The 22,488-nt window shown below is 36.3% G+C and overlaps 1 protein-coding gene across 4 annotated transcripts in view; it reads left to right on the top strand.

Moving 5' to 3' along the window:
* Positions 1-22,488, top strand: part of CTNNA2 (catenin alpha 2) — a 524,203-nt gene that overhangs the window by 14,705 nt on the left and 487,010 nt on the right. Inside the window, exon 2 of one of the 4 annotated variants that reach the window (XM_072862258.1) lies at positions 15,739-15,817. The exons of the other annotated variants lie outside the window; for them this stretch is intronic. The gene's annotated coding sequence lies outside the window, so the exon portion shown is untranslated. The remainder of the gene's footprint in view (positions 1-15,738; positions 15,818-22,488) is intronic. 4 annotated transcript variants of the gene reach the window in all.

The following is a 22,488-nucleotide window of genomic DNA, read 5'->3' on the forward strand; positions in this document are numbered from 1 at the left end:
CTTTCCCCTTTCATTTTTAGCAGACCTGGTTTCATCATCCATTTAAAAAGTAGAACTGAGATTTTCCTTGGTCCAGTGGTATTGGTATGTTCTTTTCTTACATTTTGTATTTTTTTTCCTTCACCACAATTGAGAGATGGATGAGAAGATTAACTGCACTTTTGTCCCCCCTCTTTTGATTTCACTTTTGATGCCAGTCCTCTCCTAAGAGGGTCCAGTCTACGCCTGGAGCCTGGGCTCAGTCCCCTGAGTGAACTGTGATGTGAATCCACTCTGTTTTGCCACCGGATTGTTTCAAAATTGGTAATTCTGCCATTGGGAATGTACAGTCATTGGTAAGAAGAACATCGAAGTAGCCTTCCTAAAGCATTGTTAATTAATGACAGTAAACATAAAGAGAAGATGTAGAGGATTTTCTATCAATAAAGATCTCTCCTACCTAAAGCCAAGAATGACCTAATTTATTTTTTTTTTAGATACACCAGCAGGATCTGTCTGTAAACAGTTTCTAAGCAACAGCTGCCTGTCCTCTAGAAAGAATGTCACTTTTTATGCATGACTCCTGGGTTTTATAGCCCTTCTGCCCAAATCGGCGCCCTAGATTAGGGGGAGGTTGGAGCAGTCTTGTCAGCAATGGTAGTTCTCCTTTTTTCTAGTAGCAACCACCTACTGTTTGCTGAGGTGTGTTTGAAATTAAATCACTGTCTCCTTTATTGTTTGTTTCCCAACAGCTTTGCTGTCACAGTCCAGCACTGTGAATTATTTCTGTGCAGTTTCATAAACATTCTGTAATGATCAAAGAACCCGTATTTCTGCTTCTATTTAAATTCAAGAGGTGACAAACCAGAAGCTGCTAAATACTTTTTTTTTTTTTTTAATGATTACATGGTTTGCACTGGTTTTAAGGCAGAAACTGAGTTTTCCCCACAGCACAGCAGGTCTCTTTCTTCATCAAGTTGTGTGGCATCCGTCTGAAAGACTGGGGTAATTCAGAGGCAAAGGAGCCAAGAGGCCTTTGTGATCAGATTTTTATTACCTGGGAGCCTGCAGCTCAAGTGACCAGTTTTCTGAGACTTACCTGCATTAAGCACTGTCAAGTAATTTGCATCTAGAGGTCAAGCAGTAACAACTACCCAAGAAAGAGAGCTAACATTTTCCATGGTAGCGTAGTGGTAAATGGGGGAAAAAAGGGAAGAGAAAGAGTAATCTCACTGGACATTGTAAGGTCTTGTGATCAATTTTAAACAGATGTTATTTGAAAACAGCAATCATTTTCTTTTAGCCAAAGATCCATATAAGATGAAGTATAGAAAAACAATTTTTAGAGGGATTTTTGTTTGTTTTGGTTTACTACTGGAATCTAAAAGAATGTTAACCTGGGGCCTGTGGAGATCAAGTAATTGGTGCAGGCTATTAGAACTTAAAATAGTCATAACTGTCAAGTCCTCTATCTTGCAGCTGGCTACCATGTCTTGCCTTAGCTGAGACTGCTTTTGAAGTGGTCAAACACAGATCTTGTAGAAAACAGGTTTTGCACCAGAGGACATTGGAATGGCATATGATCATAAACTCATTTAGTAAGAGGTGGGGAAGAGTCAGCTAGAATCTGTCTCCCATTATATTCCAAGTAGCTCTAGAAAAGCAGCCTTCAAGAAAATATGGTAGAGGTGAGTTACAGAAAAAGCTTGAATTTTAACATACTAATTCCATGCTCCCATCAATGAGTTGTTGTTGCCAACTCTGTGAGCCAGCAGAAGTAAACTTTCAGTTCGTTGAAGATTTGGGAGGAACAAGAGTAGCCTCATAAGTTACCACAGGATGGTAGGACCTACGTAAGTGTATTGTTCATTTTACTTATTTATTTTTAATTTCCTCTCTCTTATCTGCTACTGTTAAATAGTATTTCAGTTTGAAAAATGGTCTTACTGCTTTTACTAACAGTGCCTGAAGAGAAGGCCCGTGGATGTTGGAATCAGTTAGATTTGAGTAATAGTTATGATTGATAATACAGGCTGTTGCTTATGCCCTGATTTAAAGGAATTGCAGATTTTATTTCTTCCCCAGAAGAGGTAAAATCATAGGTCTTTGTCTGAGTGCTTGTCAGAAAAACAGAGGTCTCTGTATATGTTTCCTCTGTTATTGTGAGAAGCTGTCTTGTTTCTTAAAACTGTCTTTATTTCCTTTGTTTGATTTGAAATCAGAGACTTCTGCTATGTACAGAATGGGGAGTTAAAAAGTAATTGAGACATTTTTCTGGCTTGCATTAAGAAATAAAAATGAGTGGAAGGAATTCTGATTTATGAAAGAGATGTTAGATGCTATTATGTGCAACTGGGAAACACAACAAGAAAGGCAGTTTAAAATACCTGTATGTTTAAGAAGCTAACATTAAAGTAAAAAAAAAAGTTGAGTAAGAAGACATATGAAACATGAGCTTTTGAAGAACTTTCTATGAAAAGGGCAATAAAACTAAGATTTGTGACGTTCTTACTTTTTAGGGGCTGCTAGGGTGGCTTCCTGTCAAATAACATAAAAATAGACTGTGATGAAAGACTGAGAGTAAATTCTGGTTTTTACTGTTTTCAGCATTCGCGCCTTCTCCATTACATTTTGGCCAAGAGTAGTGTATTGTTATAAAATTCAGACTAAAAGTAAGCTTTTGTGGCTTTGTTTATTTCTGTTCATTTCTTACAGAAATGAAACTGTAATCTCAGTCAACCGCCATCAATAATTGGTTGATATTTCCCCCTAGATTTGGGCCAAACCTACTTGATAATTTCTCTTTTATGTAGTAATAATTCCTCATTATTATTATTTCTCTGTTATTCTGCGAGAAGTGGATAAATCCCAATGAAAGTATGTCTTTGTTACTAAATATTCTACTGTATACTAAATATTATTTCCTGTACAAATAGAATTCTTCCATCTCTTGCAAGCTCTTAGTTTATAAAAAACCCTCCCTTTTCATAAGCAAACTATTGTAGCTCTGTTTCCTGCATATATTAACAAAATGTTTGAAGACTGAAGGGAGCAAACGTGCAGTGAGTCATCTTCTGTTGAGAATAAAACCTGATACATTTGTGAATGAAATCCAGCTTTGTGAAGTAGAGCATGTAGTTTGTTATTATTGTGTTTTGGGGGATTTCTTTTTTTTGGGGGGTATATTTTTGCTTTTAACAGATGGGCAAGTTAGGAAAGTTTGAATTAGACTTGGGAAGTGCTGTCTTACACATTTGTAAATCTGCAAATATTGGGATAAATTGGACTTAGTAGCACTTTACTATGACTAGGAATATCTGCCCCAGTTGTTTTGAATAATTTTTGGAGGTGCCTCCATTGACACTGTTTAAGGAACTTTGATTCCTAAACTTAAACACAAACACTAGGATGCCGAAAAAGTTTGAAAGTGAACAGAACGCCAAAAGCTTGATGAAGCTCCTTGACTATTAAGTAGCTTGTGTTAGAACAAGTATAGGATGCTAGCAGAAATGTGACGATCCAATGACATATATGAAATGCCAAAGTCTGCATAAATCCAAGTATATGTTGTACAAAGATTTCTGCAATGCAGAAAATATTAAACATGGTGGTTACGGGCAAGCTTAATAGCAAAATCTGGTATTCTTTCTGTAATGATAGTTGAAAACAAAGAGGCCATGCATGGGTTGATTCATCCCTGGTTATTCCATCCTAGCCTGTAAGAGCCAGCTGTTTATGGAGTTCCTGAGTCTCAGGGTAGCAACTGGACAATAGTTTTTAATTGAGGACAGATGTGTTATTGTGTCATAACTTCTCTCGTTAATGTTCCCTTCATCTCTGAAACATCCTGCTGCAATTGGTTCCACAAATCTGTGGGAAGAAGTACTGCATATTTGATACTTAGAAACCTGATGACTGAAGAATTTGAGGAGCATTTAAGTTCTTGCATCATAGGAAGTATTGTGAGCTCTATTCATCTCTGTGCTGTCTTCACATGATTTTAATCATATTTCTTTTCTGTGATGTATATTGAAAATTGAAGATTGAAGTGTGTTTAGACTCTTCATATGGAAAACACTCCATGCCTCTGATCTTGGAGACTTTGTAGATACATCTTCTAGTTCTACCTTTTTGGAGGTGGAAGGGCACGTGGCATTAAAGATGTAGATGTGTAATAGATTTATACAGTGACGTATAAGTATTCCCCCCACACCCCCTCATTTCTTTTCCTGAACAAAGCTGTGCAGAACTGCTGGTTTTTAGAGGGCTTCCAACTGTGACTCCAGGATCAGTTGCTAACTTCCAGCCAATCATTTTATATGTAAAGTAGGGTTGCTTTTCCCCATGTTCTTCCCCATATTTTGCAGTGGTGGAAAATGCGTTTTCATCTGCCATCTTTGCCCCTGGTCACTGAGCTTGATCTGCAATTCTGTCTAGTGAGATTCATACTGGAGTATTCTGCTTTTAGGTTGGTGGTGGGTCTTTTTTTTGGTGGTGGTTTTTTTTTTTTTTTTTATCATTAGCAAACAGTCACTTCACTCTTCATGTCCGTTTTTCCAAGTGGTGGCAGGAATTCAGTCTGTGGACTAGTGATACTATACAAGTTATATAGAGAAGATGGGAGGTTGTGCTTTAACTTCCAGAAAGCTTAGAATCCAGTTAGATAAATAAGTTAATTATTTTAATAGGCAATATAGTTATATTGTAATGGACTGAAATTCTGCGATGGAGTAGGAAAAGCTCACTGACGATGAGGCAGAAGTTGTCTGTTCAGAAGACAGCTTTACTGAGCTGTAGTCAGGGATCACAGGAGAGGAAGACTCTTGGTTTTGAATGAGCATAGGACTAAAGCCATTACTATTGAAAACATCTGAAACAATGATCATACACGTTTTGGTTCAAAGCCTTGTAGGAGGTGGGGGAAAAAAGCCAAATTCACTACAGTAGTGTTTTAATCTCCAAAAGGAACTACACATACAGGGAGACAAGCTTAAAAGGCAATTAAAAAGAACACTAAAACATATTCATTTCTTTTAGGTTTTTGTTCTTAGGAAATTTCAAGGCAGTAAGGAAAATAAATAATATTCATTAAAATAGAAAATGAAGAAAAGACAATAAGGAATCAGGACAGTAGAGAAAGCTATTTTTAGATAAGTAAATATTTTTTAAAAGGTATCATAATGTGCAAGTATTCAATGCCCAAAATATTATAAGGGAGGCCAAAAATAATTCTGCAAAAATGTTCAAGACATGAAGACCAATTATGAATCTCTTTCAAATCCTTTGGAAGCAAGAAGTGTTCCAGCGAGTTGGCAGCCAGTAGGCAAGCGAGGTGGAAAAGGTAGAGTCAAAGAGCACGAGGCCCACCAGAAAAGCCGGGGAGATTCTGTGCATCCTTGTTAACTGTGAAACAGCTTATGGAGGATTTTCACAGAGGAGCTTACAGGAAAGGTGTTTGAGACTGAAGTGTTAATTAAAGGTGTTTCAGAGGAAATAGATACAGTGAATAGTATCAGGTCACTAAAATTGAATTATTTTTTTAGCTCACCATGTATTCATTTTTTTAATGATTGGTCTCACACTTGCTGCTCCCTGTGTCTAAGAGACAATGACAAACCTGTGTCTAAGAGACAAACCTAGCTTAAGTGCTAGGTTTCATACCACAGTGAGCATTGATTAGTTGCGTCTTTTATAATTCCTGGATTGATGTTGTCTGATTTTTGCCAATTTTTATTAATGCTTACTGTATTATTTTGTTTGAAAAGGTAAATAAGGTGACAGTTTCACCATGGTTTGTTTTTTCTTTTTTTAAACTACTTCACTTTCCATTATAATCCTATATGAAAACTATTTGTATTCCATTGAGGTGCCTGAAGTAGTTTATTTACCTGATGACCTGAAAAGTTTGCCATTTTCGAGTTTATCTGGCTTCCTTTGTTGTCTCAGTCTTCACAGAGATTATTTTTTCAGACACACTGATCAAAGATTCACTATCAAGATGGAAACTGTGTATGAAAAGAAAAGTTCTTCTGTGGAAAAATTAATCTGGCATTAGCTAAATTGCTTTTTTTGAAGAACTAGCACTTCATTGTCACCTCTTTACTTCTTGCATTTCCTTTGGCCTGCAAACACTAGTCATTTGTTAATTAATCCCGTCATAATTTGCAGGTTTTTTTGTATTTATGCAAGAAGTTACTTCATGTTTTAATGTTGGTAAAGAAGAAAATGCATTTTCTTTCTTTCTTTCTCCTCAACTTAGGGGATTTTCAGTGCCAGTAAGAGTCATCTTGTAGTCAGACTGGAAAGGTGTTTTGAAGACTGAAAAAGAAACAGGTTAGATATGTTGGTTTCCTCTGTGGTCAGGGCACATAGTGATGGTAATCGCTTGGACAGGTTGTAAACAATTCAAAATACAACTGTGCAGTTACTGTACCTTTTTGTTCTGGATTTGAAGGCATGGAAAATACTTATTGCTGTTAAATATCTATATATCTATAGATATTCTTTTTTTCTAAACTGATATTATGCCCTTCTGTATTGCTTTTCCAGATTCTTCTCAGATCCATTAGTGGTGAAATCAGTTTCCTTCTGAGACTAGCACCATAGCATAAGTGAAAAAATGCTTTTAATTCTTGAAAATGTCTTTGCATAGAACCTCACGTAATAAAGTTTGAATTTTTAATGTTTGAGATTCCAATTTTTTTGAGAATAAGTTTTTTTTTTTCTTTAAATTTTTGTATAAATTTTGAAATGGCTGCTTACAGAACTTGGTAGTGCAGAACTGAAAGCATCTCAGATTTAAGTCATCTGACCATATGGATATGGCTGTTACTTTTCCAGATGAATGAATTTTGAGGATTCTCAGTTAAATATCTGACAATGTAGCTCTCTCACTGGAACTGTACAGTCTGTATCTATGTGTGTTTATATATGTCTGCTGGTTCAAAAAGTACAGTTGTAGAGTGATGGATATTTTAAGGATCAAGCACTGTTCTTCAGACCTCTTTATGTAAGAGATATAGAAAGATCCCATATTTAAACGCTACTTGTTTTCTGGCACATGGATTTTTCTGAATTTTCAAGAAGGTCAGCCAGTTTTTTTTCCTCTGTGGAGTTAGGACAAAACCAACTAAGTTGAGTAACTTTTGTGTATTTGTTGATACCCCTTTGCTCTATCCTTGTCAAGAGCAGAGATTTATATCTGGAAAGCCAAGTATATTCTCTCTGCCATTTCATAGGGTGCTTTCATAAGACAAGTGCCGTCCTGCTTGATAGAAATGGATGCAATCAAGGCAGTTTCTAATCCATGATGATTGCAGATTTCTTTGAAGTCAATGGGTGTCCTGAGCATCCTCTTACAGGCTCAGCACAGGGGATGTTTGAACAGCTTTCTAAGTGTAGCGGGCTTCCCACCAACTCCTACGAAGTTGCTGTACTTTTCTTATCTGTTTAAAATTCACGTGCTCCTGTCTTCGTAAGACTGCTTTTTCTCTTCCTTCTCTGTGTTTGTGATTTTCACCTTCAGTCAATAAGAAATCCTGTGCAAACTGGAAAGCCTGTAGTACCCAGACGTTAGTTGGCAGCCACTATGCTAGAGTGTTCCTTCAAGGTAGCTGTTTTCAAAGGAGAAGAAAATTGTTCAATATAAATATATTTAATAAAATCACACTGTTTTTGCTGGTTTGCCTGGAGGTGTGAATAAAAACATGATCAACTTAAACATGGCATAACTTTTTTCAGCATGACTGTAAAAAGCATATTAAGCTTTTCATTACAGTCTTTCCATTTTCAGAGTTTTATATCACCTACTAATTTACTCAATATAAGAACATTACATGGAAGGTCCATGTTGAACCAATCAAATTTTATTGGCAGAAAAATACTCTCCAAACAGCCTTTCCACCTGTTCAGGAAGACATGCAGTTTGCAAAAACTGTGCTAAAAAAATCCAGACTCTTTTGTTCAGAGAGAAGGAAATGTCAGATTAGGGTTCTCTGTATGATGGGAAAAAAATAGTTTAGCTTATGGACTCAAAAATATTTTTTTTCAGTAATTATTTTTCTTTTAATTCTAACCGTGTGGTTAAAGAGGGCAACAATTGTAGAAGCATTCATTTCAAAGTTCAGTATATAGTGATACACATATATTTCTTGATTATTTTTTTAAAGTTCAATCTAAGTTAAATAATAACTTCTATTTAGTAATCCCTGAAAAGATTATTTTTCTCTACTTTTTGTTAGTGTCCATTTACTTATTTTGCTTCCTATATCTGTGTCCATATAGTGAGGTCTTGATCCATAATGCATGACATTATGCCAGTGCTTCCAGATTTAATTCCTGTTTTAAAAAATGGGGGAGGAAGCAAGAGAACTTCACCTTGTAGTTGTCACACACATGTGGGTAGTGATGGTTTTTATGATTCTTTGAGAGGGAAGGGAGGCTGGTTTTCCTATATTTTAGTACCTTTGATTTTGAGTCTTGGACAAAGATCCCATTCTGTTTGTGCTAAGTGCTATGTAAATGCCCAGCAAAACCAGACTCAGTCTCTCTGTTCAAAATGAAAGACAACAGCTAGATTTAGACAGATGGAGTGAAAACACAGACTGAGTTAGAATTGATCAGCAAGGTAAGGCTTGGTGACAACAACCCATCCCAACCTAACAGCCGTTGAGTTTCTTTACATGGTGCAGCCAAGAGAAGTACTAGGAGGAGGTTGAAAGAAAGCAATGAGATCTTTGGAAGAGTTTCCTTGCAGGTGTAAAGCACAGCTTTTGAGAAGGTTGAAAGTTACCTGTTGAATAATTTAGTCAGCTGCTTTATGGGATATTTATAGCTGAAGTCAGCTTCCTGTTGCAGAAGGCTTATTTTCAGTAATACTTTAGCTCCAGGGCTAACTTAAGCAGCTGCTATTGATGATTTTCATTCTGTGCCACCTCCTGAGCTATGCTGTAATATTTGTGCACAGCTGATCTGTGCTAAATTAACTTTCTTTTTAAAAAAACTCTTATTTTTTTCTTGGTTTCATCTGGTTCATTATGCACCTGAATCATAGCGTCATAGAATGGTTTGGGTTGGAAGGGACCTTAAAGATCATCTAGTTCCAACCCCCCTGCCATGGGCAGGGACACCTTCCACTAGATCAGGCTGCTGAAAGGCCCATCCAACCTGGCCTTGAACACTTCCAGGGAGGGGGCATCCACAGCTTCTCTGGACAACCTGTTCGTGAAGTGAAGATTTTCTTCCCTATATCTGATCTAAATCTACCCTTTTTCAGTTTAAAGCCATTCCCCCTTGTCCTATCACTACATGCCCTTGTAAAAAGTCCCTCTCCAGCTTTCTTGTAGGCCCCCTTGAGGTACTGGAAGGGTGCTAGAAGGTGTCTCCAGAGCCTTCTCTTCTGAGAAGGCTGAACAAGCCCAACTCTCTCAGCCTGTCTTCATAGGAGAGGTGCTCCAGCCCTCTGATCATCTTTGTGGCCCTCCTCTGGACTTGCTCCAACAGCTCCATGTCCTTCTCATGTTGGGGCCTCCACAGCTGAATGCAGTACTCTAGGCGGGGTCTCACGAGAATGGAGTAGAGGGGGACAATCACCTCCCTTGACCTGCTGGCCACGCTTCTTTTGATGCAGCCCAGGATACGGTTGGCTTTCTGGGCTGCAAGCACACATTACCGATTCATGTTGAGCTTCTCATCAGCCAACACCCCAAGTCCTTCTCCTCATGGCTGCTCTCAATCCATTCTCTGCCCAGCCTGTATTTGTGCTTGGGATTGCCCCAACCCATGTGCAGGACCTTGCACCTGACCTTGTTGAACTTCATGAGGTTCGCACGGGCCCACCTCTCAAGGTTCCTCTGGATGGCATCCCTTCCCTCCAGCGTGTTGACTGCACCACACAGCTTGGTGTCATTGGCAAACTTGCTGAGGGTGCACTCAATCCCACTGTCCACATTGCCGACAAAGATCTTAAACAGTGCTGGTCCCAATGCAGGTGCTTGTACTTGAACAAGTACTTGTATGAGCAGAAGCCAGAGCAGAGCATGGGGATAGGAAAAAGTGGTGAGGAATAGGTGGACACTGCTGCAGAAGGAAAGGCTCATTAAACTGTAGCCCAGTAGATGCCTGTAGTAAAGTTTTGTAAAGCTTTAAAAGTGAATGTGAGCAGTATGATGTAGAAAGGTGATTTAGTTAGTGGAAGAAGTTTGATAAAGCACTGACTTTTTGAAAAACTAAAGTATCTTTGTAATAGTTTCCTGAGTGCATGTGATGGAGTAAGATTGCCATTAACAGAAAGTAAGGAAAGTGAGATGCAGGATGATAATACCAAGAAGAGGAAGGGAGGAAGCTTAGCTTCAGGTATATGGGTGAATCAGAATGTCATAAGAGTAGAATATCTGGAAGATTTTGGTGTAGCTTTGGATTGGACAACATGAAAGGAAATCCAAAAATAATAACTATATAGCAGGCTGGAGAGATAGTAATTTCATTTTTGACTGCGGATATGATTATCCAGACACAAGGTAAAGAAGCCCCATGACTTCCTTCTATACCTCTCTAGTTTCTTGCTAACTGCTCTGAAGTCTGAATATCAGGACTGAATGCAGTATGGCAGTTATGTTGCTTTCCATATGACCTTTAAAACCTTTTAGTCATTACTTTTCACACTATTCCCACTCTCTTCAGAAGTAGCCAGGTTTTTTTCTTTCTTGCTTTATCCTTTTGTATTTTTGTTATATTGCAACAGTTTTCTTGAATGATCCCAATTTACCAAATAACTCAAATTTTGTGGCTGAACTATTTTCATTGTTGTCTGTTTATCTTTACGGTGTTTGCAGTTTTTATCACTTTACCTGTTTTTTCTTTTCCTTTTTTTATTCTTTCTACCATAGAAAATATAAGGTGCTTGGGAAAATACTTTATTTCAAGTTATGGATCGCCAGCCTGAAGAGGCTGAAAAATTTTCTTTTACCTGAGAAATCATATCAACATCTATAGTGATTCTCTTGAGGATGGTAGATAAATTGATTATGGCAGGAAAATATTTGTGCTGGAAAAGTCGTAGCAGGTAGTTAAAGCCTTTGATTTGATCAATGCTTATTACTCACGGTAAAAGGAAGGTAAAGCGGCCTTTCGAGGGGTTATTTATATTGGTCAACGGAATGTTGATGTAAGCCTTTGCCAGTTGTTCCACATTAAACTTGATGTGCAGATATTCTTAAATGACACTTCTGTTTTTTTGTAGCAGTGAAGATATTTTTATTGTTTTTTTTTTTTTTTGGGGGGGGGGGAGTAGGGGAATATGAGGGGCCAAATATTGGATTAACATAGAGGATATATTGGAACAAGTGAAAATTTCAGTATTTAATATTCTTTTACTTTACATGTAAGGCTAAGCATGCTTTCTGCATAGATTAAGGGCTGAAATTAGAATTAAGTCAGAAGTTGAGTGGAGATATATGTAAACAGTAACTGGTAATTTAAATAACTTACATCAGTTGTTGTTTATTGCTGCATTCATAGTATTAGTAGAAACCTGAGGAAAAGTATGAATACATCATCAGATATATTAAAATTTGTCCTTATACATGCTTTTGAAGGAACTTTAAATTATACTTGTAAATTGGTGCAGAAAATGATCAGGTAGAACATATTCAATTAATATTTGATATTAGACACCCCCATCCCTAGCCCCCAAATTTGGGATACGTTGGGTATAATTTTGTGAAAGATTTCATGCAGAACATGCTTGTGTCATATTCTGAGAGACCGAAGAAACTTAGAATCATTGCAGAACAAAATTAACAAAGTTAGTGGAATTCTATTAACAAAGTTAGTAGAATTTAAATGTTGGCTTAAATGGGGCTGAAAATACCTCTGTAGTCAAAATTTGCCTTTTAAAAAAATTAGTGGATTTTAGAACCATTATATGAATTAGCAAGCTTAAGAGAGTTAATTTTCCATTTACAAGGTAATATAAATATAGTCAAGCTCTTCCATGGTGAAATTGCGGTGTTAAAATCTATACTCAAATACTTTTAAAGTCAGCATAGTGTGCTCATAATTTACAAAAAATAAGCAAACAACCAAAAACCTAGTAAGATGATTTGTATAGCATTTTTATAAACTCCTTTCTCTATAGAAAGAAATATTTATTGGGTTGAAAAGAACTCCTGATTTGCCTAAATGCTGAATTTCCCATCTGTACGGTAAACTTCTTTATGTGGCATGAAGTCTTAAGTGATTATGAAATCTCATCTGGGACCTGCAAAGGCAAAGCTGGGATGAAAAGACCGTTGCTCTTATAGACAGGGAGGGATTTCTTGTTTCCCTTCATGGTGAATCAGAACTGTGGGATTGGCAAAGAAAGATCCTGGGTCCATTATTAGATATAAAAAAGAATTGTATCGGGTGTATTCAAATTTTTAAATTTTAAATAAATTTTTTTTAAAAAGTAGTTTTTCTCCCCCCCCTCCCCTTTTTTCTTTTTTTCCCCTTTCTGGTTATAATATATCTCTCTAAGCATCCAGAGTAATAGCACTTTTAGTACTGTTATAGCAATCTTGCCAATGCTATGAAGTTGCAGGCCGCACAGTTGAAGAAATAATGTTGTTGTAAAAAGTGAATAATGGTTTATGTTGGCCGGTAGGTTTTATGAGCAGTCTTTACCAGAAAAGTGATATATCCAGCTTCTAATTGTAGCCAGGAATTCAAAGTAGGAAGTTCATTAGTTAAGTTCCAGTTCAGTAGCAACTGAAATTTCCTCCCATCTCTTCCTCCACCAGTTTAGTTTTGACTCAGATTAGTAACAGTTTGTTAATTTGCACACACCAGAAAGTATAAAATGCATAATTGGAAGTTGCGATGTGCCGTTTCACCTGGGGAGAGTTTAGTCCCCATATTTTGCTGCTGCAATTCAGGCACCATTTGTAGTTCATGTGCAGCTGTCCACGGTGTGTGCAATAGGAGCAGCTCAGGACATGCGGCCGTTTGCGCTACCTTGAGGATGAGAGAGATGTTCAGGCTGCGCCCTTTGGTTTCCCTTTTCAGTAAACCCACATCAGAGATGTATAAGAAAGTCACACGTGTTTCTCCTCGATGAGGAATAGCTCGTTGGTGAGGGGTCTGGTTGAGTGGGTTGTGAGCACTGTCAGGGTACCCATAGCAGTAGCCATGTGCTCCTCTAGCATGCAAGAGCAATAAATCAAGATTATTCCTCGGTAAACCTCTTCCCACTAGCATCTGCAAAACAGCATAACGCTTTTTTTGAGCATCTCTTCCACAGATGCAGAAAATTGGGATGTTCAAGTAGCCCAGCATCACAGGGCGTAAAGAAATGTTGGTGGGTCATACGGCGAAAGAGCTGGGTTGGGATGAAATGTGAAAAGAGAAGACAAGGCAAAGGAGCTCCTGCACCATGATGTTGCTCTGGCAGCACTCCCGTGTGCACACAGGCTATGCTGAACTGGTTCTTGCTGAGATGTCTGTGTGTAGTACATTTGAACTAGCAACTGGAATAAAAAAATTTCAGTTAGAGCTCTGCTTAGATTTCTAAGGAGCACATCAAGGTAGTTCTGCTTCAAGAAAAAGGAATGGCTTCAAATGTTTTTTTTTGTTTTTGTTTTTGTTTTTTGATTGGGATTAAGTTTTGGGCTATAGCAATTTTGTTAACTTTTAGTTTTTTTAGTTGTGTTAAATTTTGCTATTTCACTATGGATATGAAGCTGATGGTTTTGGAAAATGTAGGTCAGAAATCTGTAAGTGATGTCACAAATTGTTTTTTCTAAGAGAAATGGACAATAATCACATATACTAAAAAAAAAGTGATATTACCATTTTCTGCCTAAAACATAAAAAAAAATTAGAAGTAGGTAATTTCATGAGGCAGCTTTTCTAAGTAGTGTTAAAATTATTTTGTTCCCCTTAATTTACTCTTTTTCTGTGTATAATTATTATCATACCATTGCCAGCATTATTTCATTTCTGTAATTATGAGTATTAAAATGAAAAGCCTCAGTTTTCTGTCAGGCATTTTAACCAATTTCTCCTCTGACAGCTTTCTCTTTCTTCGTTTGGTCTGTTTATTGAAAAGATTGGCAGTTCTGTAGAATATGGAGTTTATAGATGCATAGTGATTTTCATATATTAAGGAAAAATTAGTCATCACTCTTTTTGTTCTGATTATTCCTGTATTATTCCAGAGTTTCAGAAATGGAGATTTTGGGATTGAATTTAGTTTCAATTCTGCGACTTCTTGACTTCTGCGTGTCTGAAATTGCTGTAGAAAGATTTTTAAAAACGTAAAATAAATTTTAAAAAAAATCCAGTGACTTGGGTCTCATCGAGATCAAAATGAAAAGTAAAAGAATAGCTCATGTGAATTGGTTTTGGTCTTTATGCAGGTCAGGCAGCACCAGCAATGTTGAGAACCTTCGTACAGAGCTACACCTTTTGAGGTCAGAGAAAAGCAGAGAAGAGCAGGTGTTTAGGTTGTTATCCTCTTGCTGCACCATCCTCTCTGGACAGATTGGGCAGAATTTCTGTGGTTTGTGTTACTGTTTGGTGCGTGGTCGTTGCACGCTGGGTTTAGGTGCTCTGGAGTGTAACCTGGCACTGCAGGAGAACATGCTGCAGAAATACATACTCTTCAAACATACAAGTGCTTACGTGGATTTGTCATTTCTGCTGTGTAGAAACATAACATGGAGACCTGTTTTATTAAATAGGGAGGTATGGAAAATGGGGGGTGAGGATTTGGAGAAATCATATGTAACTTTTTGCTTAGTAAGAGATGCCAAGTTTACCGTCCTTATTCTAGTAAGTGAAAGAGCTTAAATGGGCTGAGAATTGGTAGGAGAATCTTTCTTTGAAGCAAAGTTAGAGGTTACATTTTGTACCTCGTGGAGCTCAGTTTTCAGAGCCGAGAATATTGCTTACACCCTAACTGAATCTACTGGCCTGTGAAAAATCTGCCCAAAGGACATCTTCCCCACCCCCAGCATTTTTGGACGTATGGATTTTTCTGCCTCAGCCTTTGGAGTTATTGAATCTCTTATTATTGGAAGTTAGATTGATAAGTCTCTTTCTCCTTCCCCCAGGTTCTGCTTTAGGAATTCACTGAATCATTCCTGTTAAAAATCTGTCTCCTCCTTGCTCTCTGAAACAATGATGCAAACCAACCACAATCAACACGAGGCAAAAAGCTAATGTCATTCCAAGTGGCCAAACTCAAATTTATAAGGACCTGAAATTAAAGGCCAGCAGTGAGATATATTATTCCACCTTTGCTTTGGAGGTACTATACATGAGAAAGATTCTTAACCGCTTAGTTTGAATTTATTGCTCATCTTTATCTCAAATATGTTTTCCAAGAAGTTCCGTTACACTTAAACTTATTTAAATCCAGAATGGCTTCAAATGGCTGCTTTAAAACTACCTTTACAATGTCATAAAACATTTCTTTCTTTATTTGAAGAAGATAAAGGTTGAAAATAGCCTAAAACACTAGTCTGGACTGTAGAATAATGTTTGGAAATAGTGGAAATAAATCATGAACACAATTCTTTTACTTGAAAATCTCAAAGTTTCATTTAGTAGAGATATTCTTAGGTAGGTAGTTAAAGAATAATAAAGAAGTCTTACCCTATCTGAAAATGGTTATAGCATCATTATTATTTCACTGTATGTATTTATCTCTCTACATATATTTCTAGATAGAGTGTATACAGTGGATAAAGCTTTTTAATTTCACTTTGTTTTGATTAGCAGTATTCTTACAACTATGGAAGAATTGTTCCACATTTGATATGGAACACGATGGGATTAGGCACGTTTGTGTGAAAAGGTAAGTATGTAATAGATGGATATCTATGTGCTTTTGGTTTTAATTATTAGGTAGTTTAAAAGGGCACAAGAATGCTACAAGTGAATCTCTGTAACGTAAGCACACACTGCTGGCAGACACAATTAAATTTGAAAGGAGATCATCTCTTTTCTGGTATTTTATTGCTGACGTTTTAGGCAGTAGAGCTATGTCTTAAACACTTCTTACTCTGTTTTGCTGTGGGGTAATGTATGATCTGCGAGTCCCGAAATCCAAGCAATTAGAGTGGGAAAAGACCTGTCAAGTTTGTGCAGATTATTTTCTTGACAGTGCAGTATTTTTTTCCTTAAACAACGTTTTCAAATATGTGTGCCTGTTCTAATCACAAATGCTCTTTCCAAAAGTGTTTTCCACAGTCTCTAAATACAGTTCACCATTGGAAGGACATCATGTGTCTCCATTTCTGTGGTTTCCTTGTCTTCCTTCTCATTCATGTTAAAGAATTGTCATTAAAAAAAAATAATTGAAGTTTGTTCTGTTTTTATCCTCATCAGTTACTTTTTTAAGAGACAAATCATTTTTCTTGATCAGTGACCTTTAAAGCTAGTTGATTTACATTTAAGTACAATCTGGCATTTACATTCCTAATGAAGATAAAGCCAGGAAGCTCCACAATATTCATATTTAAACATTAGTTTTTGTCTATCACTGTAAAAACAATTTATTCTAAACATTATAGCTATGGAAAATAGTACCATTAAAATTGAAATCTAGTTTTAATGAGACTTTTTTCATGCAGAAGACAAACTTGACAAACTGACGCAATGTAGTTATCTTCTAAATTTCCTTTGTGGTCTTTCACTTTGGCTGTCTGCTTATGAGCTTTTAAAATTCCTTTGCTTAATTTTTAAATTTTTAATAATTTACATTTAAAGAGTGCTGGATAATGTTATTTGCTAGACTGATATTTTTGTTGAGCTTTTGAATGGAAATTTTAATTAAAATGCAGAAAATTGGCATTGAAATGCTTCTTATTTTAATAAAATGTATATGCAGGATGAATACATTATTTTTCTTATCATTTAAGTCAGTGCAACAAACGTTACCTGTAGTTATGAATTTTTTGTGTGTGTGTGTACGTTCATCATATCCTTTAAGTTTCAGAAATGGTAGATTTCTGGTAGATTTCAGGTTATTACACTGATTTTTTTCTTTCCTCTTTTTTTCTCTAAATGCTCAAATGAATAGAAGAAGCAAAGCTTTCTGGCATTTTCAAATACCAGTTAGCTTCTAAATTTTGAATGATAAAGATGTGGAATTAGACTAAACAGATAGACTGAAACAAAACCAGTTTTCTCACTGCACCTCCTGGAAAGGTTGGCTTCACGAGCAGAATTTTCTTCCTGCTACTCAGGCAGTGAATTCCTCCACTTCAACAGTTTGGCTTCCATTAGGGTGCATGTAGTGAATGTGTTATATTGAGATATTAATTTGTCTACATACCATCACTCCTTTATGCTGACTTTTTCTCCTTGATAGTTTTCTTTAAATACTTTACCAGTTTTATAATGCTGGTTTGTGTAGTGTGTGTATATTAGGTATGAAGTATCTTCTAAAGGAGAAACATAAATCCAACTGTGATTTAGAGTATATGCATAGCACTAAAAAAGGCAGCTGGAACTTCAGTTCTGACCTTGATAAATCCTGCAGAGAGTATAGGGCAGTTTTACACTCTCATTATCTCTATTTATTTTGCATGGGGGTAATAAGTATACTGAGAATTGGCTTAAAATTTAATATTGTATTTATGTCAAAAAAATCAATAGAATATGATTTTGAAAAGTATTCTTGGATAAAATAAGGAAATATAGAAAAATCTTTTTTGGTAAATAATTCTTCTGAATCTACCTTTTTTCCTCTCACTCCTTCATTTCACTAATCTGACAGGTTTCTGTCCCTTTACCAAACTATTGACTGAATTGTTAGAATGAAGTATTCTCTTAATTCCTCTAGCTAAGTTGTACAAGATAGTCATTATAAATTGTGTGAAAGCAAAATTTTAGTTTCCAAAGACATGCGATTAAAAAAAAAAAAGGTTTTTTATCTTCAGCTTCATTATAAATTGATGAACTTGCAAATTTAAGTTAGTTTTGCTCATCAGTTTTCATCTTAGTGAGCTAGAAGTGCATTGTATCGATCAGAAGTTCTAAAACCTATGTGATTAAAACCCATAAATACTATGTGACAACACAAACTGGTGTTGATCTTGGATGTGATTTCTGTTTCAAAATACAATAGGATCTTGTTAATTTGCTCAGATGGGTGAGATCTATGCAGATTTAATAATTCATGTTATAGAATAGGTATCAAGGACATTGAGTGACATCATATTTTACTAATTTTAATTTTTGAGGCTCAATTTAATATAATATTGATAGCTTGCTAACAAATACTCCCTTTTATATTAGTTTAAAATCATCTCTCAGGAATGTGAAGTCAGGTTTCACTCCAGAACTGTTATGCAAAAATGAGGAAGATGGAGCAAACGCAGTTGCAGCTGGCATTTGCCTATAGGCAGATTTTTTTTTATTTTTTTTTTGCATATGTATCTGACTTTGAGTAAAAAAGGAATAACCAGTTATATTTCGGTTGCCTCTGGAGAAGTTGATTTTTTTAATTTTTTTTTTGTCCTTACTGTAGCTGCCCTTCTGACCATAAACAACTTCTCCTAGGCAGAATATCGAAAAAAAGACTATTTCCTCCCAAAATGTGATAAATGTAAAATCCAGACATTGGAAAGCTTGATCACAGATACTGATACTGTATTTTGGGGGGAGGGGTACATATCAGTGGCAAGATGTGTTTCTGCTCTTACCTGCAAATCCTCCGTTATAAACTGCCTGCTGACAAGAAACCATCTGTTCGGTTTCTTCCATTGGAGCTCACTATAACAGGTTCTGAGGAAAAGCTTTTCCAAACCTGCTCTTTCTTGAAACAAGAGCATGGCAGAAGAAAAGGGATAGAAAAACATTTGAAAGGTAGTAATTCAGACCGTCCGCAACGTGTATCTACATGGGTTCTGAAGCATATAAGTGCCCACATTAGGTTAAAGTATGCATTCCTGTATTGAAAACACAAAGGGAAGCTGGAGAACATAAAGTTTCAAAAACATTTTTTGGGTAAGGTTGGAAAAGTTTTTATTTCATCCTGCGTCTCCTCCCCAGTCCTTTAATGAGTCGATGTTTATTTCTGTTTTGTTTTATTTTTAAGTGACCTCTCACTCTAGAGTAATCAAGTGATTTCTTGATTAAAATGAGACGTTTTACCTAATCAAATGAGCTTTTCGGACTTTCTTGCTTTAATTTTTGCTTTTTGTGGAGACCTCAGTGTTGCTGCTGATGGTCCAGGTATTTTCAGTTTATGGAAATTATGTCTAGGAGGATTTTGTTTAATTTTGACGTGCATTCATGCATTCCTATAACTGATTCTTTTGAGAGGTTGATGTGATTAAAGAGGCTTTCTATACTTAGCCTTTTCACGTTCTAAGTTTTCCTTTTCTTTTTTCTTTTCTTTTTTTTTTTCTTTTCTTTATGTCACAGTTATTTGTAGACTTTTTAGCACCAATAATTTACAGTTCAAAGCCTTTGGACTTTAATACCTTGAGATACGTTTGGATTTCCTGCTTCTGTGATTTTTTTGAGAATCAGTGGTTAAAGCAGCAGATGGACGCTTTGGAGCGTCCTCTTCTCAAGTTCCCTGATTTGTTCTCTGCTCTTTGTAAAGCTTCTGTACTTCCTTCAATCTGGAATTCTCCTTTTCTTTTTCCTATGACTTTGTGATCCTTCTAGATAGGCAGACATGTTGCAAACTCTCCTTTTCTCCTTTCTACCATGACTTCTTTATTTGATCTTTCTCTTGAAGTTTACATGAATTTCTGTCATTTTTAAAACATCGCATTTAAATGCAGTAAAACTATTTCATAATGATGAGGCAGCCTAAAGCAAAGGTTGAGATTCTGTAGTCATTTCGCTATCCCTACCAGTACTTAAGTTAATTACGGGTGAGTATTATTTATGAAACTGTAAACACATTTGTCTGTGTGCTTTTAATCAAACAGTTAACAGTTTCTGTGGTAATTCAGTTATAAGAATACTCTTCGTCTTCGTTTTGATTGAAGATTTCACTTTCAGCATTAACTAATTGTTTTTTCAGATGTTGCTGGAACATTAGATGCTTTGATATCTTTGCATTTAAGTGTCATTATCTATGTAACTTGTAATGAATGTAATAAAAAAACCCACCCACCACTACTCTTTAGTGTCTTTAAACCCAGAAATTTCTCAGACTGACTATTATGAATTTTGAGGTAGCGTCAATCACGTTGTTTACATATCCTGAATTGTAATTATTTTTTCGGATTAGGGGTTTTTAATCATTTTTTCATGATGTTTTGTTCTAAGTAGCACACCTATAAAAGGAGAGCCGAGGAGTCCTACCGCTGTAAGGACAAAAAGAGTGAGGGGGTGTAGGGGAAAGGAGGCTGTGGTCTGTTGCTTAGGACATCTTTCTAGGGAATAAGGACTCTGGGCTGAGGAAAGTATCAAAGGCAGCTTTCTCCCAGTCTGTGTGAAGACTTGTAACCATGATTTGAGTGATGAGACACCGTGACTGCTTCTTATGTCTCTAAATTCAGAGTGACCATCACTCCTGTTTGGATGGGATGGATTACTGTAGGAGAGGGCTGCCTGTTTTGAATCGCGATGTACAGCACTGTCATCTGGAGCTAAGTCCTAAAGCCTTGAGGAGAAAGTGGGCTTAAGATAAACTCTTTTCTGTTTCCAAACAGCTATTTCAGATGGCATTCTGCTCCGAGCATGGCTAATTTGAGGCTCTTTGAGGCTCTGTTTATCACAGAAGCAGGTTAAGTACTGGACTCCACTGGTAGGTTCCATCAGAAAAATTCAGTATTGCAACGAAGAATGACATGAGACTACTTGGTACTAAGGAAGTTTTTGACAGGTTCTTACGTGAATCTGGTGGCTTCAACAGAAGAACGTGCAGGTTGTGTAAAAACAAGCAAACAAAACATTGCATGTGAGGTGACTACAGTCCCCTGTTTCTGATCTCCAGTCTGGTTTACCAACTTAGCATGAATTTTCTTGTGAAAAAGAAGGTAAAATTATTGTTGGAAGGTGCCCTCATCCCTAAATTAAGGGAATCCCCTGGTGGGAAAAGGCAATGATATTTTGCACTGTTGGATAGGAATTTTCTCCTGATAAGAACGATCCCTTTTTTTTTGTCAAGCAAACTAATAAGAATATATTTTGTAATAGGGAAGAATACAGCCAGATTTATCTTAAGTAAATAATCTCACTTAAATACGCTTATTTTGGAATATCATGCATGTTGTCATCTCTGGTGTTATGAGCCTAAAAATCCCCTATTTTGAGACTAAGATTATACTAAAGATTTTTCTGGTCACAGTACAATCGGAATCCGTTCTGAGGTGTTTGAGGCTGATAGTTTAATAATTCTTTATATGTGTTTATCTGAAAGAACGATTATACACTATGTATTACATTGGCAGTAACATGATGCCATGAGGGAGCAAAAGGATAGTGTATAAATCCCAAAAGGATTTGCAAAACTAATCTACTGCAAACCTTAAAAAAAAAAAAAAATCCTAAATGGAAAAAAATTTTAAAAAATTTGCACTCAATTAGTCTAAATATAGATTCTGGCTTCTTAATCAGAAGCTTTGCTTCTGCATCTTTTTACTGTGGAAAATTCTTGATTAAGGTAAAATTCTCTATAAATTCTCTTTGTATTTTTATGTGATGTCACTGTAGACAATTCAAATACTAAAGCAAATTCTTGCTTGAAATGTCTTTAGAATCACCTTAGAGTTTTAGAAATGCTAAACTTTGGAAGGTTAACATCACAGTTTCTCTAGGGATCACAGAACATTCTTCTGGGTAAAATGTAGTTTTTAATAATGTGTTAATATGAAACTCTTCATGAACAATATTAATATTCCCACTTGAACATAGATAAAGAAATCCATCTAGGTAAAGGAAAGCATTGGTCAAAGTACATAAAATTTTGTGGTATGAAATACTGAACTGTATTCCTTGGAATAGTTGCTATGGAAATTCTTTTTTTGCTGGGTTTTTGTTATGTATGCAGTGAGGCATTTAAATAACAGAAGAAATTAGAGAAAGTTTGAAAAATCAAAGTAAACCTTTTAGTGGGAGTATTCAGAATAATCATCGAGTTCTAGGTTGCCTAGCACTGTCCATTCCTATTTGCTTTATATATTCTGTTCACAAATTGACTATACACTTCAGTGTTAGTGGTACAATAGGTTATTTTCCAGGAAAATTTGGTGAAACAGAATAAACAGGTCATATTAAGTATTAGCTTTATAGCTAGGGTTTTTTTTATATCTTCTTCTCCAAAGCTAGGAAGAATAAAGTTGTTATTGACCCAACACAAGGAGTAGGCTTCAAGGTCCAGGTCGTCTCCCCTCAAGCTCAGTAGAGCAGCAGTTGCTTCCCTGGCCTTTAAAATGAACGGATCTAGGTCAAGTTTCCTCAGTAATGCGTATTTCTTTGTAAATAGATTGTTTTCTTTCCCTGAATCAGATCGTAAAACATTAGGAGCTTTCTAGGCCAAAGTTAGTAAACAAAGAT

This window comes from Ciconia boyciana, chromosome 5, assembly GCF_034638445.1.
Source record: "Ciconia boyciana chromosome 5, ASM3463844v1, whole genome shotgun sequence".
NCBI lineage: Eukaryota > Metazoa > Chordata > Aves > Ciconiiformes > Ciconiidae > Ciconia > Ciconia boyciana.